At 38.5% G+C, this 15252-nt stretch overlaps 1 protein-coding gene across 1 annotated transcript in view; it reads right to left on the bottom strand.

The window, feature by feature from the left end:
* Positions 1-298: 298 nt before the first annotated feature.
* LOC117567051 (hornerin) overlaps positions 299-15252 on the bottom strand; it is a 110752-nt gene continuing 95798 nt past the window's right edge. The window contains exon 6 of the mRNA XM_034246778.2: positions 299-437. The gene's annotated coding sequence lies outside the window, so the exon portion shown is untranslated. The remainder of the gene's footprint in view (positions 438-15252) is intronic.

Raw genomic sequence — 15252 nt, 5'->3', positions numbered from 1 at the left:
TAGTTAGTCTGTGGTAGGTACCTTGCGTTCCGCTTCCATCGCTCGATTCGCACTCACAACATGTCCGCAAACGAACCATAATGCTCGTGAAAGATCGGACGGCAGCACTCCTCGATGGCATCATACTTATAGTGGCGACTGTGGTGGCCAGTGTGACCAAAGCGTTGCTTTTGCTGCTTCGCCTGTTTGTGGCTGAAATTGCTTTTGCTGCCGCTGTTGTTGCTGCTGCTGCTGCTGCTTGTGATGCTGTTGTTGCTGTTGCTATTGCTGATGATGTTGCTGTTGTGGTACTTGTGTGGTTGCCGATAACGCTGATGCTGCTGATGTTGATGTTGATGCTGATGCGAATGTGAATGCGAATGCGAATGCGTATGTGGATGCTGATGCGGTTGATAGTAGTGGATGGCATGGCATGAGGCAGTCTTTGTATTGTATTCCTGCAGAGAAAGAGAAACATTTCATTAATTTGAGTGATTCGTCCATATGGTAAGTGCATACTTAAACTTTAATTGCATTTTTAAATGGCAAGTGGACAAGAATTTTGCATTTTCGACACCTTTGAGAAGTCGAATTACCAGCTTAAAACTGAGATCGATCTTAGACTTATCGAGCATCTTTTATAGATCTATTTTCATATCTGTTAAAATTTTCTCAATCTTTTAGTTATTAAAAAAAAACATGTTTAATTTAACAATTATTTATTTTCTATAATTTTTGTGTTTTAATACTAACTAAACTATCTTTAAACTAAATTTTTCTTCTTCTCTATCATTTCTGGTATAAATAAACCAAATTTAATCTAACATTTCTTGTTTCTATATAATTTGTTGTATTTTAATAGAAAATAAATACAACATTTATTTCTTCTTTATCATTTTTGGTATTTTTGTACTAAATAAAGTATTATTAAACTAAAATTGGTTGCTTCTTTATTTATTTTTTTTTTTTTTTGGTATTTTAATACTAAATAAAGAATCGTTAAACTAATACTTCTCTCTTCTCTATAATTTTTAGTATATTAATACTAAATAAATTAGCTTTATACACATGTTTTTAGAGTTTTGCATTTTCATACTATTTAAACAATCTTTAAACTAACATTTGTTGATTCTCTGTCATTTATGGTATTTTAGTACTAAATAAACCATATCTTAACTAAGAATTCTTTCTTCTCTATAATTTTTGGTATTTTAATACTAAATAAATAATCTTTAAACTTCTTTAAACTAAATAAACGATTTTTAAAAACACTTTAATTTTTTTTAACTACAATTTTTGCTATTTTTATACTTAATAAAGAATCTTTAAAAACACAGTTGCTTCTTCTTTATCATTTATGGTATTTTAATACTAAATAAATTAGCTTTATACACAATTTTAATTTTTCACTTTAATTTTTTGTATTTTCATACCAAATAAACAATCTTTAAACTATCTCTATCTATTTATGATATTTTAATACCAAATAAACCATATTTTAACTAAGAATTCGTTCTTCTCTATAATTTTTGGTATTTTGAACACTAAGTAAAGAATCTTTAAAAACACTTTAATTTTTTTAAACTAAAATTTTTGGTATTTTTATACTTAATAAAGGAGATTCAAAAACACATTTTTAGTATCTTAATACAGTATAAATTATTCATAATCTACATATTTCTTTCTTCTCTTTCACTTTTGGTATTTTAATACTAAAAGAACATTCGTATTACAAATTTTTCCCTTAAGAAGTGCATTTGGCACATGAAATGCTTTAAGCCACTTTTTAATTTCACTCAAATCGTTTTCTTTCACACTTTTTATACCCGCTACCCATAGGGTAGAAGGGTATTATAACTTTGTGCCGGCAGGGAATGTATGTAACAGGTAGAAGGAGGCATCTCCGACCCTATAAAGTATATATATTCTTGATCAGCGTCAACAGCCGAGACGATATAGCCATGTCCGTCTGTCCGTCTGTGTGTCTGTCCGTATAAACACCTAGATCTCAGAGACTATAAGAGATAGAGCTATAATTTTCGACAGCATTTGTTATGTTTGCACGCAGATCAAGTTTGTTTCAAATTTTTGCCACGCCCACTTCCGCCTCCGTAAATCAAAAACATCGAATAACAAGCGTAATTGTAAAGCTAGAATTGCGAATTTTGGTATATATAACAATTACTATAGTATTTATGATTCCTAAAAATTTGGTTGCGATCAGATAAAAATTGTCGAAGTTATTAATGAAATACTTTTGTATGGGCAAAAACGCCTACTTACTAGGGGTCTGAGTTGTTTTGACTGACAATCTGGTATATTGTGCCGTCTATGGTATATTTTGAATGGTGTACTATATCGATATACCAAATATACCATTTGGTATATTTTTAGTGTTTTTAGTATATTTGGTATATTTTAATAATAATACCCCAAAATATATTTTTAGTATTTTTGTAGTATAATTGGTATGTTTTGAGAATAATACCGCAAAATATATTGCTTTTATTCAAATTGGGTAGCGGGTATCTCACAGTCGAGCACACTCGATTGTAGCTTTCTTACTTGTTTTCAGTTGCTGCAATGCCTTTAGTTTAATTTGTCTCTTTCAGCACAGATTTCTACATTTATTGAAGTACTGCAACTAATGCGCTAATATCTGTGTCCACAAGGTCTTCTCTTAATTCTCTTCTCTATCTTTCTCTAATTCCCAGCTCTCTCTCTCTCTCTCGCTCTTTGTCCCCTTCTTCGTGCAGCAGTAGTCAATTATCGATGTTGCCCCATCTGCTTTGCCGCAAACTTTGCCTTCGATGGTCAGCAAAATGTTGCCAAAATTTTGTCGCAACAAATTGGCAAATGTTTTGTTGCATTTGTCGCTCTTCGCTCCTGTGTAAAGGAGCGGCTTAAAGGTCGCATGTGAAGTTGTTGCTGTTGCTGTTGCTGCCATGGCCCTGAAGCCGCATACATAAGTATTATCAATAAATTGCATCTGACTGGCAACGCAGACAACGACGCAGGGTTAGTTCAACCCACGCCGGAAGAGAGGAAGAGAGGTGAGGCGGGGGCAACAAATCTCTTGGCCATTGTCTGCTCTGTGGTCCAGTCTATTATTAAAAGGCTAAAACAAAATGTGTTAGCCGCATTTCTCTAGCGATCTCAATTTTCAGCTGTGCAGCAGCAGCAGCAGCAGCTGCCTCGTGTGGCACCTTGTTCTAATTTATTTATTGTTGCATGCATGTACAATATAATTTTATTGGGTGTCTGGCCAGCCAGCCAGCCAGCCAGCCAGTCAAGCCAAGCCAACAGCCTGCGACCCACTTGCCACTTGCCACTTGCCACTTGTGTCTTGCCAACGCTTCGTCACTTGACCGCATTGCGAGCTTTAACAATTATGCTGGAAATTTGTGAAGAGTCAACACCGTAACGGGCTGCCAATTTGATACACTTGCCACAACACACAAACACCCAAATACACACACACACACACACACACACACAGATGTGAGGAGCTGTTATTAGTCCTTTCTGTTGTTGTTATTTTGAGGGGGCAGCGCATTTGACATTTGGCGCCAAAGTTATTAAGCGGACGGACAAGAGAGAACTCCCCAAAAGCGGCTTAAACAGCCAGCCAAATGAAATACAAATGCGCCAGATACCGAGACAATGACAGTATGTGTGTGAGGGAGAGAGAAAGAGAAAGAGAGAGAGAGAGAGAGGGAGAGGCACACACATGTTGGTCCACCGGATGGTTGGGCAAACTGCTTTTTGTTTTAAGTTTATTGATGTCGACGTGCGTTTTTCATGCCTCAGCAAACAGGCGCACAGAATGGACAGCCTGATGGCTACAGGGCAGGTAACACACACACACACACACACATAGAGGGGGGGGGGTGGGGGTAGCAAATCGGCTGGCAGACGCGTCTGCGACGTGACAAAACCCATTATAGATGCGACCACAAAGATAACACGCTGCCAGCGCCCAGACCAGAGAAGAGAGAACAGAAAACCGAAAACAGACAACAGACCAGCAACTGAAAATGAAACTGAAACTGGAGTTGGAGATGGAGATGGAGATGGAGACGAAGCTCCTCCTGGCAACTGGCAACTGGCAACTGGCTACTGATGGATGCATGTAAGCGTATGAATGGCAATGAATTGGGAGACGGACCCCCGACCCCCGAAAAAAAGGAACACACAGATAATATATATAACCACACAACAAAACGAAAAGCAACGAAAGTGAAGTTGCTGAGTTGGCAGCTGAGTGGAGTTAGGGTATTTGCAGGTCGTGCAAGCTGCGCGCTGTTTGGGTTTCATAAATTTCATTTTGTAACCATCAAAAAGTTAAGTCAACGATAAATTGAATGGCTGCATGATTGACTGACTGACTGAATGAGTGAATGAGTGAGGGAATGAATGCGTGAATGGTTGAATGAGACGCAGCTGAGGCCTTCGCAATTGGTTGCCCAGACAGACGGATAGGCGAACAGACAGACGCTCTGATAGGCAACCAGACAATCAACGACAGCAGACAGCAGCATATACACACACACACACACACACAGCACACACTAATACACACTCGCACCTATAGATGGATATATCAAAAGCGTCAATATAAATATAAAAATGACAACAGCAGCGACAGCGACCAAAAGTCAAAAGCCGTCAAAATGCGACATTGAACCTTTAACCATCTCTCCAGCAAGGGAAAAGAGGGGCAAGCTGGGACATCAATTGGGAGCTGAAGGGAACTGAACTATGCTTTAATCAAAGCGCACAGCAGGCACTAAATATTTGGAATCTGGTTCACTTAGTGCTCGAAAAAAACATAAAATGTGATCGCTTTAAAATGACAACTTGTTCTTTGTTAAGTGAAGAATCTGTTAAGGCAAACAGTATTCTAATATCTAAGATAAGAAGTGCATATTATAAACCCACAAAACCTTTTATTAATGAATTCATCTGTGAAAAATTTAATCTAATTTGTCTTATATTTAAATGAATTTATGTTATTCGTAACAACATCATAATTAAAAGTCAGATTCTTGTACACACTCTCTCTCTCTCTCACACTCTCTTCCTCTTCCTCTCTCGCTCTCTCTCTCTCTCTCACTCTCTTCCTCTCTCCCTCTCATCCGTAAAGATTAAACTAAGTTGTCTTCTATTTAAACCATGTGAATTTAATTCAAATTATTCATAACAATAGTATAATTAAAAGATACACACACTCTCTCTCTTCCTCCCTCTTTCTTTCTATATCTGTTTAACTCTTTTCTTTTCATTCCCACTCCACACTGGCCTCACTCTCGCTTTATTTGCTGCCTCTTCACATATTGGCTTTCACTTTGGCCAACTGCATTTCGTTGAGCACACAGCAAAACCAAAAAAAAAGTAGAAAAAGAAAAAGTGTTGCCTACTTTAGTGCGCACATTTCGTAGCATACTTTTTTGGGCGCATCGCCATTAAAGCGTTTTGAAGGCGCTTTTCGCGCAATTCGACTGGTGCACAATTTCTGACAGGCCATAAATTGACGCCATTGCCATTTTCCATTTCCATTGCCATTGCTGTTGCCCCACAGTTTGCCAACGAAGCAGTTCAGAATTGCTTGAGACTGTTGCTGGACGAGGAGGGGGACGTGGAGGAGGTGGAGGAGGAGGAGGCTTTTTCTGTTCTGTTCTCTGTTCTCTCGGCTTTGGTTGTCTGCATGGCAATGCGCGCTGTGCCAAGCCCAAGTAAATATGCAAACAAACACACACACAAACACACACACACATACATACATACAGAGTTGGTCAGCAGTGCGGTTGTTGTTGCTTGTTTGTGTCTGCCGTTGTTTATGCTGCACGGCGAAAACGAAGCGCAAGCAACGCACTGCAGGCAGAGAGAAGGCCGCTCCGCCTCTCTCTCTCTCTCTCTCTCTCTCTCTCTCTCTGCCTCTTTCTGGCAGGTCAAACAAAAGCCGTTGCACAAATATAGGTGTGAAGAGGCAACACCAACAACAACAACAGCAGCAATAACATCAAACAAAGTGGTAACTCGCTTTATACCCTGTAAAGTCTGCAGCAGCTCAGAATGCTCGAAAAAGCGCAAAAGTTAATTAATATATTACAATATTGTTCAAGTTAAATATATCTTCAGAATATGAGCTCAATTTGCGTGGTAATTGCTTTTGTTTGCTTGTATTGCTTCACTATCCAATAAAGTTGCGATTTATTAAATGAATCTGTAGTTAAATGTATAGCTAACAGTTTACCTTATTATCTATCTCTCTTATGCATAGGAAAAAGCTAAAATGACTCAAAAATAGCTGCTTTGATTGACTATGGTATATTGTGAAAGTAGTAGTATATCGAATACATATTCTTTGGTATATTCTTTTGGTATATTTGAAGAATCCGGTATACTTTAATAATCTGGTATGAATGTAGTAGTATATCGATTTATCAATTGTATAGCATTCAGTATATTAATTTGCTATACTTTAAGAATTGTTTGATTGACAATCTGGTATATTTTTCACTTTATGGTATATTGTGAATGTAGTAGTATATCGAATATATATATTTCGGTAAATTTTTTTGGTATATTTGAAGAATTTGTATATTTTAAGAATCTGATATATTACTGGCTCTATGGTATATTGTGAATGTAGTAGTATAAGGATTATATATTCTTCGGTATATTATTTTAGTATATTGTGAATGTAGTAGTATATCGATTTATCAGTTATATAGCCTTCAGTATATTGATTTGCTATATTTTAAGAATTGTTTGATTGACAATCTGGTATATTTTTTACTTTATGGTATATTGTGAATGTAGTAGTATAAGGATTATATATTCTTCGGTATATTATTTTAGTATATTGTGAATGTAGTAGTATATCGATTTATCAGTTATATAGCCTTCGGCATATTAATTTTATATATTTTAAGATTTGTTTGATTGACAATCTGGTATATTTTTCACTTTATGGTATATTGTGAATGTAGTAGTATATAGATTTACTTATTATTTTAAAAATAATACTGCACATTTTTCATTAGAAAGGGGGCCTTAACATAATATAAGCTAACTTTGCATTAATAATCAATATTGATAACAAAAAAGTATGCTCGTGGTATATCAAAGATTATATTAGAAAAGAAGGCAAAATACACACATTTGTGCTTCCTCTCTTTAGGGTTATTAATAACCGTATACTAGAACACACACAATATGCTTAGAGGTATTTACAGCATTCAACAATTCTTCGTTTTAAATGACATAGCACAAAAAAAAAAGAAGTCTCTGCTTTCGCGGAGTATCTGGAAGTTGTTGATTGCAACCAGCTGGTGTTGTTGCTGCTGTTTTACTTGTACAGTTAATGAAGCACACGTCGCGTTGCGTTGCCAAACTAAAAGTCCAACAACCGCAACGAGCTACTTTCCCCTCCCCATCGTCTCCTTGACAAACACAACACGCTGGCCAAAAAAGAAGGCAAAATAAAGGTGTTGCTTGTTTTATTAGCCCAAGCAGCAGCAGCAGGAGCAGCAGCAGCAACAACAAAATGGCGGCTGCACCGGAAACGGAAACTGATTGTGCGGTCAACGCGGCTTGCCTCAGTCTACCACACACACACACACACACTTGCCACTTTCGTATGTGTGTGTGTGTGGCATTGTCGTGTTGCATTTTCTACAAATCTCGTCTCATTAAAAGCGGGCGCGATTTGCGCGCGTTTCGCACGCGGTTTTCCAATCAGTCGACCATTTGACAGATTTCTCTGTCTCTGTTCGTTATCTACTTTTTTTTGTTGTTGCTGTTGGTTTTTTGGTATTTCTTTGTTGTTGTTGTTGTTGTTGTTGCTGTGTTTTTCGCTGTTTCGCCCATCAAGCGTTGATTAAGCGCAGTTGACTGCGGCAGCTGTGGCTGTAACGTTAACTGAGGCCGACTCTAGCTGCGCCACTGATTGTGGCGCTCTACCTCCCCCTTCCCCTTCATCTTCCCCCTCTCTCACTCTCTCTTTGTGCACACTTTGTTGTCTCTGTCGCTCGCGGTGTCCTCGATATCTCGTCAATCGTTTTGTTTGTTTGCCAAAAAATTGACTTTGAGACGCTTTTGCACAGCCTGATTGATGTGCCAGATAGCGACAGAGTGCTGCGGGTGATGCGGTGCGGGGCGGTGCGGTGCGGGGCGTGGCTGCTATCTGTTGTTGTTCTTGCTGTTGCTGTTGCTATTGCTGTGGTGGTGGCTTGTCGCTTTCGTTATTGTCTCTTGCATTGTTGCTGCCAACGCGTCGCATGCATTTAACTGCTCTGCTCTGTGCTCTGCAACATTCTTAGGCATCTTTTTTTCTCTCAGTTTGCCAGCGGCGACAAAGAGAGAGAGGATGAGGGGGAAAGACAGCGCACAACGCCTAAAACTATGCAATCATGTTCCCCATCGCTCTCCCCACGCACATTAATTGATGTGTCTGCCTTTTGTTTGCCGTGTTTTGCTGCTGCGACTTCAACAGTTCAATTTGCTTCGATTTCAATGGAACTGCGCTCCGACAAGCTCACCAAAGAACAAAAAAAGAAACGCGCTACCTGCAGCGCTGAACCTCGATTCAGGTTCGTACTAGTTTGCACAAGTTTAATTAGATGATCTTAGCTTAAAGTTGGAATATGAAATATCCCTCAAACCCACCTTTTAATTATCCTGCCACGCTTTGATCCACAGTATTCATTAAAAATACATTTCAGCAATTCCATTTGTAATTCTAAAGGCTAATGGAGTATTCCAAACATTTCATTGGTAATCAAATTGATTAGTAAAAACGTTTTGATGATTCTATTTATCTAAGAAACGGTTCCTAATCTTAAGAAACTATTCAGTCACAAGTCACTTTTCAAGTTGAAGAAGCTTTTTATGGAGTCAGCTTAAACTAAACTATTATTAAACCAATTTATAATTTATAAAAAATACATGTAACTCTAAAAGCTGACGAAGTATTTTGAGCATTTAATTTGCAATCAAATTAAAATATTGTAAATCTTCTATTCATAATGCTCTTAAGAAACGGTTTACACTATTCCGTCACAATAAACAGCTTTTCAAGTAGATGAAGCTTTTTATGCAGTAAGCTTAATTTGTTATAAGATGGCTAAAGCTTTATTGCGATTATTTCAGTTGGTTAAGTTTGGTGCTAAAGCCTTAATATACTCGTATAAACGTAATTACAGCGTGCTATCACAATACTCAACCGATCACACCAACACACACCATCGCACACACACACACACAAGCACACGCACACTCTGCGTGCAGATGAGCTTAATTCCTTGCTCCTCAGCGTCCCGCAGCTTCGAGTCGATAATTTAATGGTCTGCCATTTAATCTGCATTGAATTTATTATCTCGGGAAAAAATTAATCTTGATATGTGGCCTCTGCTTATGGCAAACGCGAGCAAGCGAGCGAAGGAGCGAATGAGAGCGATGCTCGCTGACAAAAATAGCTAAAACGCAGCATCAAGCACGCTTCGGCTTCGGCTTCTGCTTCGACATCGACATCGACATCGAGTCACCACCCCTCTTGATACTCTTGCTCTGCTCGATGTGTCTTGGGCGTATATCTCATAAAAATTTGCAATTGCTGGCAACGCATCTGTTCTCCAAGTGTCTCTAAATCTTTAAAGAATTATTTACTACAGTTTTTCTTGTGCCCGCAGACGACGCAGTTTCGAAAACCACAACAACAACAACAACAACGAACGTCAGTTAAGCAAATGGTGGGTGATTTGCAGACACAACCCCCAGGACAGGGCGCAGTTATAGTCCAAGGCTGACAATGTCACGCCAACAGCAGCAGCAATAGCAATAGCAACAGCAACAGCAACAGAAGCAGCAGCAACCACCAAGAGCACCGTTGAGCCACAGTTGAGCCACCCTCGTATTATTACTCTACTTCCATTGTCCGCTTTCCCCCGCCTCCGCCTCCGCCTCTGTCTCCACTCCATGGCAAGCATCGTCTAGCGTTCTCCCTGGCTCAACCAAATTCCCATTCCGTTTTTGCGCTTGGCGCCCTGCCAGCTTGCACCTTGGTTCCAAAACACGCAAATCTTTTATTCAAATCTATTGATTAAATTAATCACTTATTCAAATTCATTCCAAATAATGCGAAACTTCTATTCAAATATATTTTGTAAATATGGTTTTGCTTTTATTTATCTATAGCAATTGTATGTTGAGAAATCTCCTATTAATTTAGCACAGTAATCAAATCCAGAATTGTTTTTGAACATTTTTTTTATTTTATTTACTTTTTACCTAATTTCCCAATAAGCTACTTTTATAAAAATGTGATGTTTCTGTTTTCTTTTTATTATCAATTGGGAATTGCTTTTATAAGCACAACAATATTTAACTTTAATAATATATATATTAAGTGAGTAACAATCCTGCATCAAAAAATCTATATTTTTAAACACGATAGTCAAAAAATACAAGTCGATATTTTTGAATTTTTGTCATCTTATAAATTCTTTGCTTTACTTAACTGTTCTGGTATCCCTTTTTTAGTACTATCATTTTGTCTTATAAAATTAGAGTTTTATATATACTCAAATTATTTGTAATACAAATTAAAAGCTTCTTTCCTTTTTTTAAAATTTGCTTTTCCTTTCATAATAGAATTTATATAATGAAAAACTGCACCAAATTGCACTGAATAATTCATAGCACATTTGGCCCCACTTGCCCCACTGTGCCAAATGCGTTGCGGGGTCTCGTCTCGCAAATTTATTATGTTATGTCTCCGGCTTTGGCTTCGTTCCGGGCGCCATCAGTGGGTTAAGGTTTCCTTCTGCTTCTTCTTCTACTTTGACTTGTTTCTTTTCCCTTTTCTTTTTTTTTTGTGCTGCTTGCATGTGTGTGTGTGTGTGTAATTGTTGAAGGGCATGACGACCATGAACACAAGCCAAACGCAAAACCAATCGCCGGTCTGTCCTTGTGCCGCTTTCGTCTACTAGTTCCGAGTTATTGGATCGAGCTTCTTCTTCTTCTTTCGCTATCCCCTCACTCCCCTCTCTCACTCACTCTCTCTTCTCGCTCTATTCCGTTAGCTCAACTGTATAGCAATTTCTATGTCACTCGTTGTCGCTGTCGCTGTCGTTCTGGCCATCATTCAATTTTAATCAGCATGGCTAAATCTCGCTGGCCGGAACAGTTTCGCAACCCCGCCGCTCCCCCTCGGCCACAGCTTTACCTACAGCTTCAGCTTCAGCTTCAATTTGTTGGCCATGTTTACATCTCTCTTTCCGCCCTCTTCTATGACCGTTGTTGTCTGTTGTCTCGGGCTGCTTATCGAAGCTGGCAACTTGTGCGTCGAATTTGGCAAACAAAACAAATCAAAAAGAAAGCAGCAACCAAACAAAAATAGAAAAGATTGCAAAAATATGTGGTAGCAATGCGAGAATAACAACAACAACAACAACTTCGACTACGACTTCGATTTCGACAACAACAACAACAACAACGAGAACTGACAAATTCGTTGTTCGTTTTGCAATTGAAATGTTTGGCATTTCGTGTTGTGCCATTTGCTCATTTCTTTTTATGCTGTCTAAGTGAATGTTTATGCCCGATTTCCTTGCGTACATATGGAGCTCTGTCTCGTCATCCGCTTCCCACCTCTCCCTCTACTCCACTCCCATTCCCGCCTGCTTCCGTATACATTGTCCGGCGATCGGAGAACTTTTCCTGTCCCATTCTTGATACCAGTCCTTTTTACATTCGAAATTCTTTTTCATTTTCGTATTTGGCATTTGATGTGGCTCCCTTTTAGTCGCCGCCTTCTTCCTTCTATCTGCATTTGTTATTAGTAGCACATTGGTTACAGGCGATTTGACAATATTTAAAACGTTTTGCAACATAGCTAAGTCAAAGTCAAATCAAGTACTGAACAAAGAAACACATGCAACAGAGTTAATACGGATATCAAAGTAACTGGGGAAAAGCTGTTTTTTTTAAAAGAGCGTTTTAAAAACGTACACTAATTATTAATTATCACATTTCACAGTCACAGTCATTCATAGCAGATGTTCGCATCAATTCAAGTGGCCAAAAACAAAAAAGTGCGTGTGTGACGTTCAACTCTGTTTTTGTGTGTCGAAATACAACCCTGTGTTTAAAGCTAGTATTAAAATTGTAGTTATTGCCAATGCAGTTGCATGGGAAACTATTTTAATAGCAACAAACAATTAATTTTGAAGAATATTAAAAAATGCAAATAGACAATTACATTTTTGCATTTATTGCATTCTATTGAGTACCAAAATATAATTCTGCTTGTGCGTGTGAAAATACAACCCTGCGCTTAGTATTTTTCAAGCTAATATAAAAAGTATATTTATTGCCCATTTTAAAATTGGCATTATTGCAATTACATAATTAGTTTGAGCATCACATATGTATATACAATTAAATGATTTTTACAATAAAAATACGAAAATGCGGCATGTTGCATGCAACTAGTTTGAAGCATTGAGCAGAAAGATGGACAGCTGGCTTCGATATTGACGTAAACATGGAATATGCATGCGGTTCATTCCGTTTCATTAGCTTGCCACCCTGCCAAGCACTTTCCATGCACTCACCACATGATGCTGCCGCCTCCCCCTTTATCCCTTTCTCCACACACACACACACACACGCACATCATTTTTCGCATGCTACTTAACACTCGAGGCAAATTAGTTGCGCCTCGGCACAAAATTCGACTATAAATCAAAACACGCACAAAAGCAAGCAACGAGAGCATTTTGCAACAGCTTTTTTACGTTCGCCCTGCGGATGCGGATGTCGATGCGAATGTGAATGTGAATGTGAATGTGAGTACGGATGTACATAGTCTCGAGCCGAGTCGAGTCGAGTCCTCAGGCCAGCCTCAGAGTGTCGTCTGCATTGATTCACCCTCCCTCACCAACAACTCTGAATTGAACTCAGCCTTAGTCTCATCTCTTTCACACACTCTCTTTGTCTCTCTGTCTTTTCCTTGCACGGCTTTTCCGGCCTGACCCTGTCGAATGCACAAAGCGCACGCACAATTGTGCAAATTGACAGATTTATAACAAAATGCAATGAATAACAGCATTATTCACAAGGGTGCTGAACATTGAATGGGGGCATTTCATGCTCTCATTGTGCGTGTGTCGTGTCTTCTTCTCTTCTCGTTGAAGAAAATCGATACGAGAGGGCAAATGCTGGAAGCGATTGCATCTTAGGCCGAAAGACATTTAATGTTATTGGGTTTTCGATTTCAACAGGCGCCTTAATGGCCAAATACACTCACACACACACACACACTCATGAGGCTGGTAATCCCTGTGGCAGGCCAAGATGCGAAATGGGGGCATATGCCGCAGTCGCCGTCGCAGTCGCTGTCGCTGTCCGAGAGCAATCTTCCCACATAGCCCAGATGATGATGCGGTCCGGATCTGAGTCCGAATCGGAATCCGAATCCGGTATTACCCCAGTTTCAGTTGCAAGTGGAAAGCATAAAAATAACCAACCACAAAACAAGAGAGCGAAAGAGATGAGAGAAGCTGCAACAAATCTATGAAGTTCAATCAGTTTTAATTGATTCATTTCGGGGTTGGGAACCAAAAAACAAAAAAAAAAGAGTATAGAGGTCGGTGGGTGTGGGGAATTTAGCGCTGCCCGCTGCAGATAATGATGATGTTGTTGCTGTTGCTCTGGCGGCCTGTTAATAAATTTATTATCTTGGGAATATGCGAGTGCCGGCTCTTTGGCTTTAGCTTCGCGACGCCAGCAGCGACGTCGACTGCGACTGCGACAGCGGAAGTGGCTCGTTGATTTGAAATGGAGCCGAGGGTTTGAGTTTGCAGTTGAAGAGTGCCGCCACTCACCCTCCTCCACCACTTCTCGCTCAGGGTCTGGGCCATGCCGCAAATTTATTATGATTAAAGTTGAAAAGTTGAAATTGATGCTGCTAACAGTTAGACAGACACAGACACGGACACCAAGAGACAGACTTCGTGGTGCAGCTCGCGAACTTTCCGAGGGGAGTTGCACATAATAATAACGATAACGATAACGATAGCGCTAAGCGGTAACGATATGCTCAGCATTTAACGTTGGCTTTTAAATAAAAGTTGCGGCAATTGCAACAATTTATTATGATACTGTGTGTGATAAACAGTTATCGCGACATATCTACAAAATCTGCATTGATCACAGAGAGAATTCATATACACACATATATAATAGTGATTAATATTAACACATATATTAATAGTGACAAAAATGCGTAAAAGATTTTTTTTTTAATAAAAAAGGCAAAAAGTCGATCATTACTCTCCCTCCCCATAGAGAGCTGGTCTCACAGTGAAATAATTTAACTAAATTTTGCTACTTTTTACTTAACTCTATTGAGGGATTATAAGGCTCTGAATGTAATGTGTAATGTGTGTACAATTTCACTCACGTATATTTACAACATTTACAACAGAGACTTTAGAAGCCCTTAGCGCAACAATTAGTGAGGATTGTCGCCAACCCTTGACACTGTGAGACGGGCGACCGACCCTTGGTCAGGGATGCATAAAAGCTCCTATTTATACTGAGCATGTGTCAAATTACAACTTGGGAATTACAACGCAGCTCACAGATCAATGAGATCCAAATATCGAGATGAAGATCGTTACTCTTTCCTTGTAAACACTTTCAAAGCCTCCCAGACTGTCTTATATAAAATTAAAAAAAATTAGTTTAATACAAAACTATAGAATCTAGAAATTTAAATTAATTAAATGTTTGCTTCATAAATTGCAAGTGGCCAAAAACAAAAACAAAACAGCGTGTATGTGATGTTCAACTCTGTTTGTGTGTGTAGAAATACAACCCTGTGCTTTAAGCTAGTATAAAAAGTATATTTATTGTCAAGTTGAAAATTAACTTTATTGCAATTGCATAATTACTAGGATCATTGCCAACTGTTAAAAGTTAAAAGCTTAACACAATTAATTTGGAAGAAAATTATAACTATTAACTTTTAGTGAGACTTGAAAATCTGCAAATGTCGAAGCTTTGTGCCAAAATACAACTCTGTTTTGATCAGTGTGAAAATACAACCCTGTGCAATTTGTTTACCTGCTAAATACAATGAATATTGCATAAATTGCAATACTACATTTTAACTGAACTGTACATTAATGTTTTTCAGTTTGAACCAAATAAAGTACATATTACAAAAATGTGAAAAAAAAATGAAGACTCAAGATTATCACT

This window comes from Drosophila albomicans, chromosome X (assembly GCF_009650485.2).
Source record: "Drosophila albomicans strain 15112-1751.03 chromosome X, ASM965048v2, whole genome shotgun sequence".
Lineage (NCBI taxonomy): Eukaryota > Metazoa > Arthropoda > Insecta > Diptera > Drosophilidae > Drosophila > Drosophila albomicans.
This window is presented reverse-complemented; position numbering and strand designations above follow the sequence as displayed.